Genomic DNA, 17,453 nt, shown 5'->3' with positions numbered 1-17,453 from the left:
AAAAGTACCACTCCCGGGAATTGATTTGGCGCGAAAACAGAAATGTGTGTTTCTGTACATCGTATAATGTCCGTTTTGGGTGCCGCGACTATGCGAAAGCATGTTAATTTTTATTTGTAGCACGACGCAATAGTCTGAAAGAGAAGCTGCTGGAGTTTGAGGTCTTCAGCATTACATCTACTCTGTTAATTTGGGCTTCTTCCGCGCCCGTGTTAGGATTTTCATAAAGCGTTCTTTGGTTTGCGTTGCGTATGTCGGCCTACATCATCGACACGGCCTGTTTCCGGCTATTAGGAGCAATTCATATATTGGGCACTGCGTTTCGACTTTTTTATTAGACCACAGTAAAAAAATTCACTCACAGAAGTCCCTTTCTTTCATGGCTACAAACACGAAGAATTCTGTCGTAAGTAAAACGAATGCGCAAGCCAAAATAACGATGGGGCGAAGTCATAAGCATGGCCCTGTGGCCCAATGGATAAGGCATCTGACTACGAATCAGGGGATTCCAGGTTCGACTCCTGGCAGGGTCGCACTGTCGCATTTCGGCTGCATGGTCTACTGTGTAACGCGCGCGCACGTTCTGGCGTAATGCGTTGATAAACGGAATGTACGCAGTCATATTGGAAAGTAATATCACGCACTTAGTATCGTCGCCTTTGTTAGCATTCATGTAAGTTACCATCCACTCGCTACAGTCGCTCTCCATCCTACGGCTAAATCAACAGCCGTGATTTTTACTATGTCGCCGTCCATCCGTACGCGGTGACAGTTGTAAGCTTTACAGTAACGTGACATGCTCCACAAGCAGTTACGGTGTGTGGACGATGCCTATCATGGCAACGCTTGTTCTTTATCGCTTCTCGGCCTAATGGCTAAGATCAAGTGTAGTATCTGTTCTTATCAGTTTAATATCTGGTAGGCCATTCTCTGAATGGTCAGTATATTATTCATTCACGCCGTGACCACGGGTTGCCTTGGTGTTGCACTATTACCGATGGCGGCCCACATAAGCAATAAAAGAATAATAGCAGTCCTCTTTCCGACGGCACTCTGCATAGTCTACGGCGGGAACAAAACGCGTACACTGGGGGAGAATACAGCCTATGCCCCGCGACACGGCAGTTTATAACACACTCAAGCCACAAGCATTAACAAACTTTGAAGGGTACCCTCATGCTACGGTGCAGTTCCAACTCATACTTACCTGACGGGGAAGTAAAGACTGATCAATGAGGGTTTTCTTCCAGAGTGAGGCTCTTGCATTGCACTACGCTTGGGCTGACCTCTGCGATTACTGCAAACGTCAGTAACTCGACCGTACAATTTCTGGTAGTGGGGGCCTGCGTCCGCGCTCGCCCCCTCCTTAAGTCAAAATGAATGAGCTTAGAAAAGTTGCGCGGCCAAATGTCGGTGGTGACTTAAACGCTAAGGTAAAACCTCGCTTGGCTGTTACGAAACGTGATTGCGATATAAGTCCTCGGAAGGCGGCGGAATTTTATTTTATTTGCCATTCCGTCAGGGTTATTGGATGATCGGCAATAGATCGAGTTTGTATGCATTTGAAAGCTCTTTTTTCTCGTACTATCACCTGAAAATGTCGTAGGAAAATGTCATAGGAAACACTTTCAACAACCGCCACGTTCCTTAATTGTTATAACAAGAAATATATCACAGCACCATTGAAATGAAAAGGCAACAAATGAAAATGAAAAGCCTACGACACCGGGAGTTCCCAGGCGGTCCCCCATCCAAGTACTATCCCGGCCCGACGATGCTTAACTTCCGTGATCAGACGAGAACGGGTGTGTTCATCGTGGTATGGCCGTAGACATTAGTAGGGGCAAATACGTGCAATTTATTTTGACGTTGTGATCAAATTTTTTTATTTAATTTCTTTGAGTTACTTAGGACAAGGCGTATGCATGGATTATCTATTAGACTTTAAGGTTATAGTTTTGTGAAAAAAACAATGTTTTTTTAAAGATGTGTGGCTATAAAAATAGCCGTTGTTTTCTGAGTGTAGCGGTTTACTTCTTCTGTCCTTTGTCGTTCTTCTTTGGGAGTAAGACAGCTTGAATGTTTGGCAAAACACCACCAGCTGCAATGGTTACACCGCTCAAAAGTTTGTTTAATTCTTCATCATTACGAACAGCCAATTGTAAATGTCTTGGAATAATCCTAGCTTTTTTGTTGTCTCTTGCTGCGTTACCAGCCAACTCCAATATCTCAGCAGATAAATATTCCAAGACGGCTGCTAAGTAAACTGGTGCTCCAGATCCAATTCGGTTAGCATAGTGCCCTCTACGAAGGAATCTATGCACTCTACCGACTGGAAATTGAAGTCCAGCTCTTGAGGATCTTGTCTTGGCTTTAGCCTTAGCTTTTCCACCTTTTCCACGTCCAGACATAACTGCGATTTGATTTGTAAGTTAATACAAAAACGTACGAATATTTAACGTAAGTGTTAACGAAATAAACTTTACTCGTTTTTTCATCATAAAAATAGGATCGAAATCATGTTTTTTTAACCAATCATAATTAAGTATTAAACAAAAGATTTTTTTTTTAACCAATTAAATTGCGTATCGGCGTTTTCGGATCGAATTCGATCCGATTTTTTTACTTATAAACAAAAAGTTTTGACTTGCAGTTTAATGCTTATTTACAAGTTAAGTAGCAAACATTTTTAACCATGTCTGACGCAGCAGCTAAAGGAGGAAAACAGGCACCTAAAGTAGCCAAGAAAGGTGAAAAAAGAGCCGGCAAAAAAGGAGGAAAGATTGGTGGAACTGGTGAAAAGAAACGCAAGAGAAAGAGAAAGGAAAGTTATGCTATTTACATCTACAATGTTTTGAAACAAGTTCACCCAGATGTCGGAGTTTCAAGCAAAGCTATGAGCATCATGAACTCATTTGTCAACGACATCTTTGAGCGCATTGCTTCCGAAGCTTCGCGTTTGGCTCTTCAAAACAAAAAGTCGACCATCTCTTCTCGTGAAATTCAAACCGCAGTACGTCTTCTCTTGCCTGGAGAACTTGCAAAACACGCAGTCAGTGAAGGAACAAAAGCCGTCACAAAATACACAAGCAGCAAGTAAACCAACGTCTACCAAACACAAACGGTCTTTTTTAAGACCACACATCTTTAAAAAAACATTTACTTGGCGTCACTACAAGTTAACCGAAGTTAATAAAACTTCTAAATAATGTGCTTAAGAACACTAGCCTACATTTAAAATACTTCCCCATGTGTGTGTGTGGATTAGCTTCACTTTTCATACGTATTATTAGCTGTACTTGCAGAAAAGACAAGTACATTGATCCATGTTATTGCTTACATTTAACTTAACCCAGCTTTTCACGGAAACACTCCCAGGCAAATTAACCCTACAAAGTATTTCTAAATTTTTTTTGTGTCATATATGACATAGTATCGTATAGCAATAAATGTAACTGTGACAAGACTTTACACATTGTGTAATTTGGAAGCGTGCACAAAGTAATGTTTTAAAAGATTTGTGGCTATAAAAATAGCCGTTTTTGTTGAGCAATGACAACGCTTAACCTCCGAATCCGTAAAGAGTTCTTCCTTGACGTTTTAAGGCATAAACAACATCCATAGCGGTAACGGTCTTGCGTTTAGCGTGCTCTGTGTAGGTTACAGCATCACGAATAACATTCTCTAAGAAAACCTTCAGTACACCTCTGGTTTCCTCATAGATAAGGCCAGAGATACGTTTGACACCACCTCGTCGAGCAAGACGTCGAATAGCAGGTTTTGTGATTCCCTGAATGTTATCACGAAGAATTTTTCGGTGACGTTTAGCACCTCCTTTTCCCAATCCTTTACCTCCTTTTCCGCGTCCAGACATATTGATATAGTTGCGTACAGAACGAGTACAAAAACAACGTTTGAGTTAACAGAATTCAGACAGCTTTAAAAAGAGGCCATAAAATTACCTACTGCTCGTGGAAACACCCTAATTAACCAATAGAGTTGCGTCATTACAAAATGTTCCGAACATTTTGTACATTTTTTTAAGTAAAACTGTAGTTTTTTTAAAAATTCGTGGTCTTAATGTTTCAGTAAGGCAATAAATTTGGCATCGTTGGAATTCGCCAAACCTTCTGCTACTTACTAAAAAAAAAAAAAGTCAAAAGCTTTTGTGTATCAGAAGATACAACCGTTTTCCCGTAGCCAAAAAACACAGATTTTATAAAAATGTTAAAGTAATGAGCGTAATGTCATTATGCAGCCAATCAGAAATTACTTTCTTAGCACCAATCAAATGGTTTGTTTTGAACCTTAGCTGTCAATCAATATGAGAAATAAAACTTTGGCGCGATAGTGCATTTTAGACCGTCTTGTGTATCCGTACTACATCGACTTCTTAAAATATGGCTCGTACAAAGCAAACTGCACGTAAATCTACTGGAGGAAAGGCTCCACGAAAACAACTCGCCACTAAAGCTGCGAGGAAAAGCGCACCAGCTACTGGAGGAGTGAAAAAACCACATCGTTACAGACCTGGTACAGTTGCTCTCAGAGAAATCAGAAGATACCAGAAGTCAACCGAGCTCTTGATCCGCAAGTTGCCTTTCCAGCGTCTTGTGCGAGAAATTGCTCAGGACTTCAAAACAGATCTGCGATTCCAGAGCACAGCCGTTATGGCTCTGCAAGAGGCTTCTGAAGCGTACCTTGTTGGCTTGTTCGAGGATACTAACTTGTGTGCCATTCACGCAAAACGAGTTACAATCATGCCTAAAGACATCCAGTTGGCAAGAAGAATTCGTGGGGAACGTGCCTAAGCATCTTACCAAACAAAAAACGGCTATTTTTATAGCCACACATCCATAAAAAATATTACGGCTAGCTTTTTATATCAAACTTTGTTCTGCTTTCTGTTTAAATTTTATGCTACATAAAAATTTTATGCTACATAAAGTTTGACAATGTTAAAAATATGAAGGGCAAGAAAAGTAAAAGCAAGAAAATAAGAAATTTAAAAACGAAAATACTTAAACTTAGGGAATCTAATCTTAAAATTACTCTTTTTTAACTGTTTAAGTGACTTAAACAAGTTTAACTTTGTACCAAGATAATGTTTTTTTGTAAATGTGTGGCTATAAAAATAGCCGTTTGTTAATGTAATAGCCAGATACACACAAATTATTTTTTTGCGGTCTTCTTTGCTGCCTTTTTGGGAGTCTTTTTGACCTTCTTTGCTGCAGGTTTTTTAGCAACAGGCTTCTTTGTGGGTTTCTTAGCTGCTGGTTTCTTAGCCGAGGCTTTCTTTGTGGCAGGCTTCTTTGCTGCTTTCTTTGGCGTGCTCTTCTTTGCTGGCTTCTTTTTTGGTGTACTTTTCTTTGCAGTAGGCTTCTTTGCCGTTGGCTTTTTTGCTGCGGCCTTTTTCTTAGGTTTTTCTTTTTTTACCTGACCTAGCTTGAATGATCCAGAAGCACCAGTGCCTTTAGTTTGAATCAAATCGCCTGATGTTACTCCTCGTTTAAGAGCCATTTTCAGATGATGATCTGAGTTTTCAGCAACTTTGTAATTTGCATGAATATATTTTGTAATAGCTTGGCGAGATGAACCACCGCGTTCCTTTAGGGTAGCGATAGCAGCCTTGATCATGTCCACATATTTAGGGTGATCAGCTGTCTTCTTTGCAGCAGGTTTCTTCTTGGGTGCGATTTTCTTTGGAGAAGCTGCTTCACTCATTTTTAATGTTTTCTTACAACAATCCAACGATAAACGATGCTTGTTATCACAGTAGAAGTATACTAAACATTACCGTGTAAATGAGATATAATTTAAGACGGTGCGAAGTATGCGGACGTAAAAGTACCACTCCCGGGAATTGATTTGGCGCGAAAACAGAAATGTGTGTTTCTGTACATCGTATAATGTCCGTTTTGGGTGCCGCGACTATGCGAAAGCATGTTAATTTTTATTTGTAGCACGACGCAATAGTCTGAAAGAGAAGCTGCTGGAGTTTGAGGTCTTCAGCATTACATCTACTCTGTTAATTTGGGCTTCTTCCGCGCCCGTGTTAGGATTTTCATAAAGCGTTCTTTGGTTTGCGTTGCGTATGTCGGCCTACATCATCGACACGGCCTGTTTCCGGCTATTAGGAGCAATTCATATATTGGGCACTGCGTTTCGACTTTTTTATTAGACCACAGTAAAAAAATTCACTCACAGAAGTCCCTTTCTTTCATGGCTACAAACACGAAGAATTCTGTCGTAAGTAAAACGAATGCGCAAGCCAAAATAACGATGGGGCGAAGTCATAAGCATGGCCCTGTGGCCCAATGGATAAGGCATCTGACTACGAATCAGGGGATTCCAGGTTCGACTCCTGGCAGGGTCGCACTGTCGCATTTCGGCTGCATGGTCTACTGTGTAACGCGCGCGCACGTTCTGGCGTAATGCGTTGATAAACGGAATGTACGCAGTCATATTGGAAAGTAATATCACGCACTTAGTATCGTCGCCTTTGTTAGCATTCATGTAAGTTACCATCCACTCGCTACAGTCGCTCTCCATCCTACGGCTAAATCAACAGCCGTGATTTTTACTATGTCGCCGTCCATCCGTACGCGGTGACAGTTGTAAGCTTTACAGTAACGTGACATGCTCCACAAGCAGTTACGGTGTGTGGACGATGCCTATCATGGCAACGCTTGTTCTTTATCGCTTCTCGGCCTAATGGCTAAGATCAAGTGTAGTATCTGTTCTTATCAGTTTAATATCTGGTAGGCCATTCTCTGAATGGTCAGTATATTAATCTGATTTTTGGCCTTGGGTCATGGAGGTGGATTCATTCACGCCGTGACCACGGGTTGCCTTGGTGTTGCACTATTACCGATGGCGGCCCACATAAGCAATAAAAGAATAATAGCAGTCCTCTTTCCGACGGCACTCTGCATAGTCTACGGCGGGAACAAAACGCGTACACTGGGGGAGAATACAGCCTATGCCCCGCGACACGGCAGTTTATAACACACTCAAGCCACAAGCATTAACAAACTTTGAAGGGTACCCTCATGCTACGGTGCAGTTCCAACTCATACTTACCTGACGGGGAAGTAAAGACTGATCAATGAGGGTTTTCTTCCAGAGTGAGGCTCTTGCATTGCACTACGCTTGGGCTGACCTCTGCGATTACTGCAAACGTCAGTAACTCGACCGTACAATTTCTGGTAGTGGGGGCCTGCGTCCGCGCTCGCCCCCTCCTTAAGTCAAAATGAATGAGCTTAGAAAAGTTGCGCGGCCAAATGTCGGTGGTGACTTAAACGCTAAGGTAAAACCTCGCTTGGCTGTTACGAAACGTGATTGCGATATAAGTCCTCGGAAGGCGGCGGAATTTTATTTTATTTGCCATTCCGTCAGGGTTATTGGATGATCGGCAATAGATCGAGTTTGTATGCATTTGAAAGCTCTTTTTTCTCGTACTATCACCTGAAAATGTCGTAGGAAAATGTCATAGGAAACACTTTCAACAACCGCCACGTTCCTTAATTGTTATAACAAGAAATATATCACAGCACCATTGAAATGAAAAGGCAACAAATGAAAATGAAAAGCCTACGACACCGGGAGTTCCCAGGCGGTCCCCCATCCAAGTACTATCCCGGCCCGACGATGCTTAACTTCCGTGATCAGACGAGAACGGGTGTGTTCATCGTGGTATGGCCGTAGACATTAGTAGGGGCAAATACGTGCAATTTATTTTGACGTTGTGATCAAATTTTTTTATTTAATTTCTTTGAGTTACTTAGGACAAGGCGTATGCATGGATTATCTATTAGACTTTAAGGTTATAGTTTTGTGAAAAAAACAATGTTTTTTTAAAGATGTGTGGCTATAAAAATAGCCGTTGTTTTCTGAGTGTAGCGGTTTACTTCTTCTGTCCTTTGTCGTTCTTCTTTGGGAGTAAGACAGCTTGAATGTTTGGCAAAACACCACCAGCTGCAATGGTTACACCGCTCAAAAGTTTGTTTAATTCTTCATCATTACGAACAGCCAATTGTAAATGTCTTGGAATAATCCTAGCTTTTTTGTTGTCTCTTGCTGCGTTACCAGCCAACTCCAATATCTCAGCAGATAAATATTCCAAGACGGCTGCTAAGTAAACTGGTGCTCCAGATCCAATTCGGTTAGCATAGTGCCCTCTACGAAGGAATCTATGCACTCTACCGACTGGAAATTGAAGTCCAGCTCTTGAGGATCTTGTCTTGGCTTTAGCCTTAGCTTTTCCACCTTTTCCACGTCCAGACATAACTGCGATTTGATTTGTAAGTTAATACAAAAACGTACGAATATTTAACGTAAGTGTTAACGAAATAAACTTTACTCGTTTTTTCATCATAAAAATAGGATCGAAATCATGTTTTTTTAACCAATCATAATTAAGTATTAAACAAAAGATTTTTTTTTTAACCAATTAAATTGCGTATCGGCGTTTTCGGATCGAATTCGATCCGATTTTTTTACTTATAAACAAAAAGTTTTGACTTGCAGTTTAATGCTTATTTACAAGTTAAGTAGCAAAAATTTTTAACCATGTCTGACGCAGCAGCTAAAGGAGGAAAACAGGCACCTAAAGTAGCCAAGAAAGGTGAAAAAAGAGCCGGCAAAAAAGGAGGAAAGATTGGTGGAACTGGTGAAAAGAAACGCAAGAGAAAGAGAAAGGAAAGTTATGCTATTTACATCTACAATGTTTTGAAACAAGTTCACCCAGATGTCGGAGTTTCAAGCAAAGCTATGAGCATCATGAACTCATTTGTCAACGACATCTTTGAGCGCATTGCTTCCGAAGCTTCGCGTTTGGCTCTTCAAAACAAAAAGTCGACCATCTCTTCTCGTGAAATTCAAACCGCAGTACGTCTTCTCTTGCCTGGAGAACTTGCAAAACACGCAGTCAGTGAAGGAACAAAAGCCGTCACAAAATACACAAGCAGCAAGTAAACCAACGTCTACCAAACACAAACGGTCTTTTTTAAGACCACACATCTTTAAAAAAACATTTACTTGGCGTCACTACAAGTTAACCGAAGTTAATAAAACTTCTAAATAATGTGCTTAAGAACACTAGCCTACATTTAAAATACTTCCCCATGTGTGTGTGTGGATTAGCTTCACTTTTCATACGTATTATTAGCTGTACTTGCAGAAAAGACAAGTACATTGATCCATGTTATTGCTTACATTTAACTTAACCCAGCTTTTCACGGAAACACTCCCAGGCAAATTAACCCTACAAAGTATTTCTAAATTTTTTTTGTGTCATATATGACATAGTATCGTATAGCAATAAATGTAACTGTGACAAGACTTTACACATTGTGTAATTTGGAAGCGTGCACAAAGTAATGTTTTAAAAGATTTGTGGCTATAAAAATAGCCGTTTTTGTTGAGCAATGACAACGCTTAACCTCCGAATCCGTAAAGAGTTCTTCCTTGACGTTTTAAGGCATAAACAACATCCATAGCGGTAACGGTCTTGCGTTTAGCGTGCTCTGTGTAGGTTACAGCATCACGAATAACATTCTCTAAGAAAACCTTCAGTACACCTCTGGTTTCCTCATAGATAAGGCCACAGATACGTTTGACACCACCTCGTCGAGCAAGACGTCGAATAGCAGGTTTTGTGATTCCCTGAATGTTATCACGAAGAATTTTTCGGTGACGTTTAGCACCTCCTTTTCCCAATCCTTTACCTCCTTTTCCGCGTCCAGACATATTGATATAGTTGCGTACAGAACGAGTACAAAAACAACGTTTGAGTTAACAGAATTCAGACAGCTTTAAAAAGAGGCCATAAAATTACCTACTGCTCGTGGAAACACCCTAATTAACCAATAGAGTTGCGTCATTACAAAATGTTCCGAACATTTTGTACATTTTTTTAAGTAAAACTGTAGTTTTTTTAAAAATTCGTGGTCTTAATGTTTCAGTAAGGCAATAAATTTGGCATCGTTGGAATTCGCCAAACCTTCTGCTACTTACTAAAAAAAAAAAAAGTCAAAAGCTTTTGTGTATCAGAAGATACAGCCGTTTTCCCGTAGCCAAAAAACACAGATTTTATAAAAATGTTAAAGTAATGAGCGTAATGTCATTATGCAGCCAATCAGAAATTACTTTCTTAGCACCAATCAAATGGTTTGTTTTGAACCTTAGCTGTCAATCAATATGAGAAATAAAACTTTGGCGCGATAGTGCATTTTAGACCGTCTTGTGTATCCGTACTACATCGACTTCTTAAAATATGGCTCGTACAAAGCAAACTGCACGTAAATCTACTGGAGGAAAGGCTCCACGAAAACAACTCGCCACTAAAGCTGCGAGGAAAAGCGCACCAGCTACTGGAGGAGTGAAAAAACCACATCGTTACAGACCTGGTACAGTTGCTCTCAGAGAAATCAGAAGATACCAGAAGTCAACCGAGCTCTTGATCCGCAAGTTGCCTTTCCAGCGTCTTGTGCGAGAAATTGCTCAGGACTTCAAAACAGATCTGCGATTCCAGAGCACAGCCGTTATGGCTCTGCAAGAGGCTTCTGAAGCGTACCTTGTTGGCTTGTTCGAGGATACTAACTTGTGTGCCATTCACGCAAAACGAGTTACAATCATGCCTAAAGACATCCAGTTGGCAAGAAGAATTCGTGGGGAACGTGCCTAAGCATCTTACCAAACAAAAAACGGCTATTTTTATAGCCACACATCCATAAAAAATATTACGGCTAGCTTTTTATATCAAACTTTGTTCTGCTTTCTGTTTAAATTTTATGCTACATAAAAATTTTATGCTACATAAAGTTTGACAATGTTAAAAATATGAAGGGCAAGAAAAGTAAAAGCAAGAAAATAAGAAATTTAAAAACGAAAATACTTAAACTTAGGGAATCTAATCTTAAAATTACTCTTTTTTAACTGTTTAAGTGACTTAAACAAGTTTAACTTTGTACCAAGATAATGTTTTTTTGTAAATGTGTGGCTATAAAAATAGCCGTTTGTTAATGTAATAGCCAGATACACACAAATTATTTTTTTGCGGTCTTCTTTGCTGCCTTTTTGGGAGTCTTTTTGACCTTCTTTGCTGCAGGTTTTTTAGCAACAGGCTTCTTTGTGGGTTTCTTAGCTGCTGGTTTCTTAGCCGAGGCTTTCTTTGTGGCAGGCTTCTTTGCTGCTTTCTTTGGCGTGCTCTTCTTTGCTGGCTTCTTTTTTGGTGTACTTTTCTTTGCAGTAGGCTTCTTTGCCGTTGGCTTTTTTGCTGCGGCCTTTTTCTTAGGTTTTTCTTTTTTTACCTGACCTAGCTTGAATGATCCAGAAGCACCAGTGCCTTTAGTTTGAATCAAATCGCCTGATGTTACTCCTCGTTTAAGAGCCATTTTCAGATGATGATCTGAGTTTTCAGCAACTTTGTAATTTGCATGAATATATTTTGTAATAGCTTGGCGAGATGAACCACCGCGTTCCTTTAGGGTAGCGATAGCAGCCTTGATCATGTCCACATATTTAGGGTGATCAGCTGTCTTCTTTGCAGCAGGTTTCTTCTTGGGTGCGATTTTCTTTGGAGAAGCTGCTTCACTCATTTTTAATGTTTTCTTACAACAATCCAACGATAAACGATGCTTGTTATCACAGTAGAAGTATACTAAACATTACCGTGTAAATGAGATATAATTTAAGACGGTGCGAAGTATGCGGACGTAAAAGTACCACTCCCGGGAATTGATTTGGCGCGAAAACAGAAATGTGTGTTTCTGTACATCGTATAATGTCCGTTTTGGGTGCCGCGACTATGCGAAAGCATGTTAATTTTTATTTGTAGCACGACGCAATAGTCTGAAAGAGAAGCTGCTGGAGTTTGAGGTCTTCAGCATTACATCTACTCTGTTAATTTGGGCTTCTTCCGCGCCCGTGTTAGGATTTTCATAAAGCGTTCTTTGGTTTGCGTTGCGTATGTCGGCCTACATCATCGACACGGCCTGTTTCCGGCTATTAGGAGCAATTCATATATTGGGCACTGCGTTTCGACTTTTTTATTAGACCACAGTAAAAAAATTCACTCACAGAAGTCCCTTTCTTTCATGGCTACAAACACGAAGAATTCTGTCGTAAGTAAAACGAATGCGCAAGCCAAAATAACGATGGGGCGAAGTCATAAGCATGGCCCTGTGGCCCAATGGATAAGGCATCTGACTACGAATCAGGGGATTCCAGGTTCGACTCCTGGCAGGGTCGCACTGTCGCATTTCGGCTGCATGGTCTACTGTGTAACGCGCGCGCACGTTCTGGCGTAATGCGTTGATAAACGGAATGTACGCAGTCATATTGGAAAGTAATATCACGCACTTAGTATCGTCGCCTTTGTTAGCATTCATGTAAGTTACCATCCACTCGCTACAGTCGCTCTCCATCCTACGGCTAAATCAACAGCCGTGATTTTTACTATGTCGCCGTCCATCCGTACGCGGTGACAGTTGTAAGCTTTACAGTAACGTGACATGCTCCACAAGCAGTTACGGTGTGTGGACGATGCCTATCATGGCAACGCTTGTTCTTTATCGCTTCTCGGCCTAATGGCTAAGATCAAGTGTAGTATCTGTTCTTATCAGTTTAATATCTGGTAGGCCATTCTCTGAATGGTCAGTATATTAATCTGATTTTTGGCCTTGGGTCATGGAGGTGGATTCATTCACGCCGTGACCACGGGTTGCCTTGGTGTTGCACTATTACCGATGGCGGCCCACATAAGCAATAAAAGAATAATAGCAGTCCTCTTTCCGACGGCACTCTGCATAGTCTACGGCGGGAACAAAACGCGTACACTGGGGGAGAATACAGCCTATGCCCCGCGACACGGCAGTTTATAACACACTCAAGCCACAAGCATTAACAAACTTTGAAGGGTACCCTCATGCTACGGTGCAGTTCCAACTCATACTTACCTGACGGGGAAGTAAAGACTGATCAATGAGGGTTTTCTTCCAGAGTGAGGCTCTTGCATTGCACTACGCTTGGGCTGACCTCTGCGATTACTGCAAACGTCAGTAACTCGACCGTACAATTTCTGGTAGTGGGGGCCTGCGTCCGCGCTCGCCCCCTCCTTAAGTCAAAATGAATGAGCTTAGAAAAGTTGCGCGGCCAAATGTCGGTGGTGACTTAAACGCTAAGGTAAAACCTCGCTTGGCTGTTACGAAACGTGATTGCGATATAAGTCCTCGGAAGGCGGCGGAATTTTATTTTATTTGCCATTCCGTCAGGGTTATTGGATGATCGGCAATAGATCGAGTTTGTATGCATTTGAAAGCTCTTTTTTCTCGTACTATCACCTGAAAATGTCGTAGGAAAATGTCATAGGAAACACTTTCAACAACCGCCACGTTCCTTAATTGTTATAACAAGAAATATATCACAGCACCATTGAAATGAAAAGGCAACAAATGAAAATGAAAAGCCTACGACACCGGGAGTTCCCAGGCGGTCCCCCATCCAAGTACTATCCCGGCCCGACGATGCTTAACTTCCGTGATCAGACGAGAACGGGTGTGTTCATCGTGGTATGGCCGTAGACATTAGTAGGGGCAAATACGTGCAATTTATTTTGACGTTGTGATCAAATTTTTTTATTTAATTTCTTTGAGTTACTTAGGACAAGGCGTATGCATGGATTATCTATTAGACTTTAAGGTTATAGTTTTGTGAAAAAAACAATGTTTTTTTAAAGATGTGTGGCTATAAAAATAGCCGTTGTTTTCTGAGTGTAGCGGTTTACTTCTTCTGTCCTTTGTCGTTCTTCTTTGGGAGTAAGACAGCTTGAATGTTTGGCAAAACACCACCAGCTGCAATGGTTACACCGCTCAAAAGTTTGTTTAATTCTTCATCATTACGAACAGCCAATTGTAAATGTCTTGGAATAATCCTAGCTTTTTTGTTGTCTCTTGCTGCGTTACCAGCCAACTCCAATATCTCAGCAGATAAATATTCCAAGACGGCTGCTAAGTAAACTGGTGCTCCAGATCCAATTCGGTTAGCATAGTGCCCTCTACGAAGGAATCTATGCACTCTACCGACTGGAAATTGAAGTCCAGCTCTTGAGGATCTTGTCTTGGCTTTAGCCTTAGCTTTTCCACCTTTTCCACGTCCAGACATAACTGCGATTTGATTTGTAAGTTAATACAAAAACGTACGAATATTTAACGTAAGTGTTAACGAAATAAACTTTACTCGTTTTTTCATCATAAAAATAGGATCGAAATCATGTTTTTTTAACCAATCATAATTAAGTATTAAACAAAAGATTTTTTTTTTAACCAATTAAATTGCGTATCGGCGTTTTCGGATCGAATTCGATCCGATTTTTTTACTTATAAACAAAAAGTTTTGACTTGCAGTTTAATGCTTATTTACAAGTTAAGTAGCAAAAATTTTTAACCATGTCTGACGCAGCAGCTAAAGGAGGAAAACAGGCACCTAAAGTAGCCAAGAAAGGTGAAAAAAGAGCCGGCAAAAAAGGAGGAAAGATTGGTGGAACTGGTGAAAAGAAACGCAAGAGAAAGAGAAAGGAAAGTTATGCTATTTACATCTACAATGTTTTGAAACAAGTTCACCCAGATGTCGGAGTTTCAAGCAAAGCTATGAGCATCATGAACTCATTTGTCAACGACATCTTTGAGCGCATTGCTTCCGAAGCTTCGCGTTTGGCTCTTCAAAACAAAAAGTCGACCATCTCTTCTCGTGAAATTCAAACCGCAGTACGTCTTCTCTTGCCTGGAGAACTTGCAAAACACGCAGTCAGTGAAGGAACAAAAGCCGTCACAAAATACACAAGCAGCAAGTAAACCAACGTCTACCAAACACAAACGGTCTTTTTTAAGACCACACATCTTTAAAAAAACATTTACTTGGCGTCACTACAAGTTAACCGAAGTTAATAAAACTTCTAAATAATGTGCTTAAGAACACTAGCCTACATTTAAAATACTTCCCCATGTGTGTGTGTGGATTAGCTTCACTTTTCATACGTATTATTAGCTGTACTTGCAGAAAAGACAAGTACATTGATCCATGTTATTGCTTACATTTAACTTAACCCAGCTTTTCACGGAAACACTCCCAGGCAAATTAACCCTACAAAGTATTTCTAAATTTTTTTTGTGTCATATATGACATAGTATCGTATAGCAATAAATGTAACTGTGACAAGACTTTACACATTGTGTAATTTGGAAGCGTGCACAAAGTAATGTTTTAAAAGATTTGTGGCTATAAAAATAGCCGTTTTAGTTGAGCAATGACAACGCTTAACCTCCGAATCCGTAAAGAGTTCTTCCTTGACGTTTTAAGGCATAAACAACATCCATAGCGGTAACGGTCTTGCGTTTAGCGTGCTCTGTGTAGGTTACAGCATCACGAATAACATTCTCTAAGAAAACCTTCAGTACACCTCTGGTTTCCTCATAGATAAGGCCAGAGATACGTTTGACACCACCTCGTCGAGCAAGACGTCGAATAGCAGGTTTTGTGATTCCCTGAATGTTATCACGAAGAATTTTTCGGTGACGTTTAGCACCTCCTTTTCCCAATCCTTTACCTCCTTTTCCGCGTCCAGACATATTGATATAGTTGCGTACAGAACGAGTACAAAAACAACGTTTGAGTTAACAGAATTCAGACAGCTTTAAAAAGAGGCCATAAAATTACCTACTGCTCGTGGAAACACCCTAATTAACCAATAGAGTTGCGTCATTACAAAATGTTCCGAACATTTTGTACATTTTTTTAAGTAAAACTGTAGTTTTTTTAAAAATTCGTGGTCTTAATGTTTCAGTAAGGCAATAAATTTGGCATCGTTGGAATTCGCCAAACCTTCTGCTACTTACTAAAAAAAAAAAAAGTCAAAAGCTTTTGTGTATCAGAAGATACAGCCGTTTTCCCGTAGCCAAAAAACACAGATTTTATAAAAATGTTAAAGTAATGAGCGTAATGTCATTATGCAGCCAATCAGAAATTACTTTCTTAGCACCAATCAAATGGTTTGTTTTGAACCTTAGCTGTCAATCAATATGAGAAATAAAACTTTGGCGCGATAGTGCATTTTAGACCGTCTTGTGTATCCGTACTACATCGACTTCTTAAAATATGGCTCGTACAAAGCAAACTGCACGTAAATCTACTGGAGGAAAGGCTCCACGAAAACAACTCGCCACTAAAGCTGCGAGGAAAAGCGCACCAGCTACTGGAGGAGTGAAAAAACCACATCGTTACAGACCTGGTACAGTTGCTCTCAGAGAAATCAGAAGATACCAGAAGTCAACCGAGCTCTTGATCCGCAAGTTGCCTTTCCAGCGTCTTGTGCGAGAAATTGCTCAGGACTTCAAAACAGATCTGCGATTCCAGAGCACAGCCGTTATGGCTCTGCAAGAGGCTTCTGAAGCGTACCTTGTTGGCTTGTTCGAGGATACTAACTTGTGTGCCATTCACGCAAAACGAGTTACAATCATGCCTAAAGACATCCAGTTGGCAAGAAGAATTCGTGGGGAACGTGCCTAAGCATCTTACCAAACAAAAAACGGCTATTTTTATAGCCACACATCCATAAAAAATATTACGGCTAGCTTTTTATATCAAACTTTGTTCTGCTTTCTGTTTAAATTTTATGCTACATAAAAATTTTATGCTACATAAAGTTTGACAATGTTAAAAATATGAAGGGCAAGAAAAGTAAAAGCAAGAAAATAAGAAATTTAAAAACGAAAATACTTAAACTTAGGGAATCTAATCTTAAAATTACTCTTTTTTAACTGTTTAAGTGACTTAAACAAGTTTAACTTTGTACCAAGATAATGTTTTTTTGTAAATGTGTGGCTATAAAAATAGCCGTTTGTTAATGTAATAGCCAGATACACACAAATTATTTTTTTGCGGTCTTCTTTGCTGCCTTTTTGGGAGTCTTTTTGACCTTCTTTGCTGCAGGTTTTTTAGCAACAGGCTTCTTTGTGGGTTTCTTAGCTGCTGGTTTCTTAGCCGAGGCTTTCTTTGTGGCAGGCTTCTTTGCTGCTTTCTTTGGCGTGCTCTTCTTTGCTGGCTTCTTTTTTGGTGTACTTTTCTTTGCAGTAGGCTTCTTTGCCGTTGGCTTTTTTGCTGCGGCCTTTTTCTTAGGTTTTTCTTTTTTTACCTGACCTAGCTTGAATGATCCAGAAGCACCAGTGCCTTTAGTTTGAATCAAATCGCCTGATGTTACTCCTCGTTTAAGAGCCATTTTCAGATGATGATCTGAGTTTTCAGCAACTTTGTAATTTGCATGAATATATTTTGTAATAGCTTGGCGAGATGAACCACCGCGTTCCTTTAGGGTAGCGATAGCAGCCTTGATCATGTCCACATATTTAGGGTGATCAGCTGTCTTCTTTGCAGCAGGTTTCTTCTTGGGTGCGATTTTC

At 40.4% G+C, this 17,453-nt stretch overlaps 1 protein-coding gene, 11 non-coding genes and 1 pseudogene across 12 annotated transcripts in view; 9 read left to right on the top strand and 4 right to left on the bottom strand.

Moving 5' to 3' along the window:
* LOC130657762 (histone H2A-beta, sperm) overlaps positions 1–17,453 on the bottom strand; it is a 198,997-nt gene that overhangs the window by 154,283 nt on the left and 27,261 nt on the right. The window lies entirely within an intron of this gene.
* Trnar-acg (transfer RNA arginine (anticodon ACG)) lies at positions 461–533 on the top strand. The gene has a single exon. It is a non-coding gene; the product is annotated as a tRNA-Arg (tRNA).
* On the top strand, positions 856–1,014 carry LOC130661526 (U2 spliceosomal RNA; annotated as a pseudogene).
* LOC130659600 (U1 spliceosomal RNA) lies at positions 1,200–1,364 on the top strand. The gene has a single exon (XR_008986805.1). It is a non-coding gene; the product is annotated as a U1 spliceosomal RNA (small nuclear RNA).
* LOC130659464 (5S ribosomal RNA) lies at positions 1,715–1,833 on the bottom strand. Its single transcript, XR_008986669.1, has one exon. It is a non-coding gene; the product is annotated as a 5S ribosomal RNA (ribosomal RNA).
* Positions 6,304–6,376, top strand: Trnar-acg (transfer RNA arginine (anticodon ACG)). Its single transcript has one exon. It is a non-coding gene; the product is annotated as a tRNA-Arg (tRNA).
* On the top strand, positions 6,699–6,890 carry LOC130660657 (U2 spliceosomal RNA). Its single transcript, XR_008987854.1, has one exon. It is a non-coding gene; the product is annotated as a U2 spliceosomal RNA (small nuclear RNA).
* Positions 7,076–7,240, top strand: LOC130659599 (U1 spliceosomal RNA). The gene has a single exon (XR_008986804.1). It is a non-coding gene; the product is annotated as a U1 spliceosomal RNA (small nuclear RNA).
* On the bottom strand, positions 7,591–7,709 carry LOC130659450 (5S ribosomal RNA). Its single transcript, XR_008986655.1, has one exon. It is a non-coding gene; the product is annotated as a 5S ribosomal RNA (ribosomal RNA).
* Positions 12,180–12,252, top strand: Trnar-acg (transfer RNA arginine (anticodon ACG)). Its single transcript has one exon. It is a non-coding gene; the product is annotated as a tRNA-Arg (tRNA).
* Positions 12,575–12,766, top strand: LOC130660655 (U2 spliceosomal RNA). Its single transcript, XR_008987852.1, has one exon. It is a non-coding gene; the product is annotated as a U2 spliceosomal RNA (small nuclear RNA).
* LOC130659597 (U1 spliceosomal RNA) lies at positions 12,952–13,116 on the top strand. Its single transcript, XR_008986802.1, has one exon. It is a non-coding gene; the product is annotated as a U1 spliceosomal RNA (small nuclear RNA).
* On the bottom strand, positions 13,467–13,585 carry LOC130659438 (5S ribosomal RNA). Its single transcript, XR_008986643.1, has one exon. It is a non-coding gene; the product is annotated as a 5S ribosomal RNA (ribosomal RNA).

Source organism: Hydractinia symbiolongicarpus, chromosome 9 (assembly GCF_029227915.1).
Source record: "Hydractinia symbiolongicarpus strain clone_291-10 chromosome 9, HSymV2.1, whole genome shotgun sequence".
Taxonomy (NCBI): Eukaryota; Metazoa; Cnidaria; class Hydrozoa; order Anthoathecata; family Hydractiniidae; genus Hydractinia; species Hydractinia symbiolongicarpus.
The sequence above is the reverse complement of the archived record's forward strand: the minus strand, read 5'-3'. Positions and strand labels throughout refer to the sequence as shown.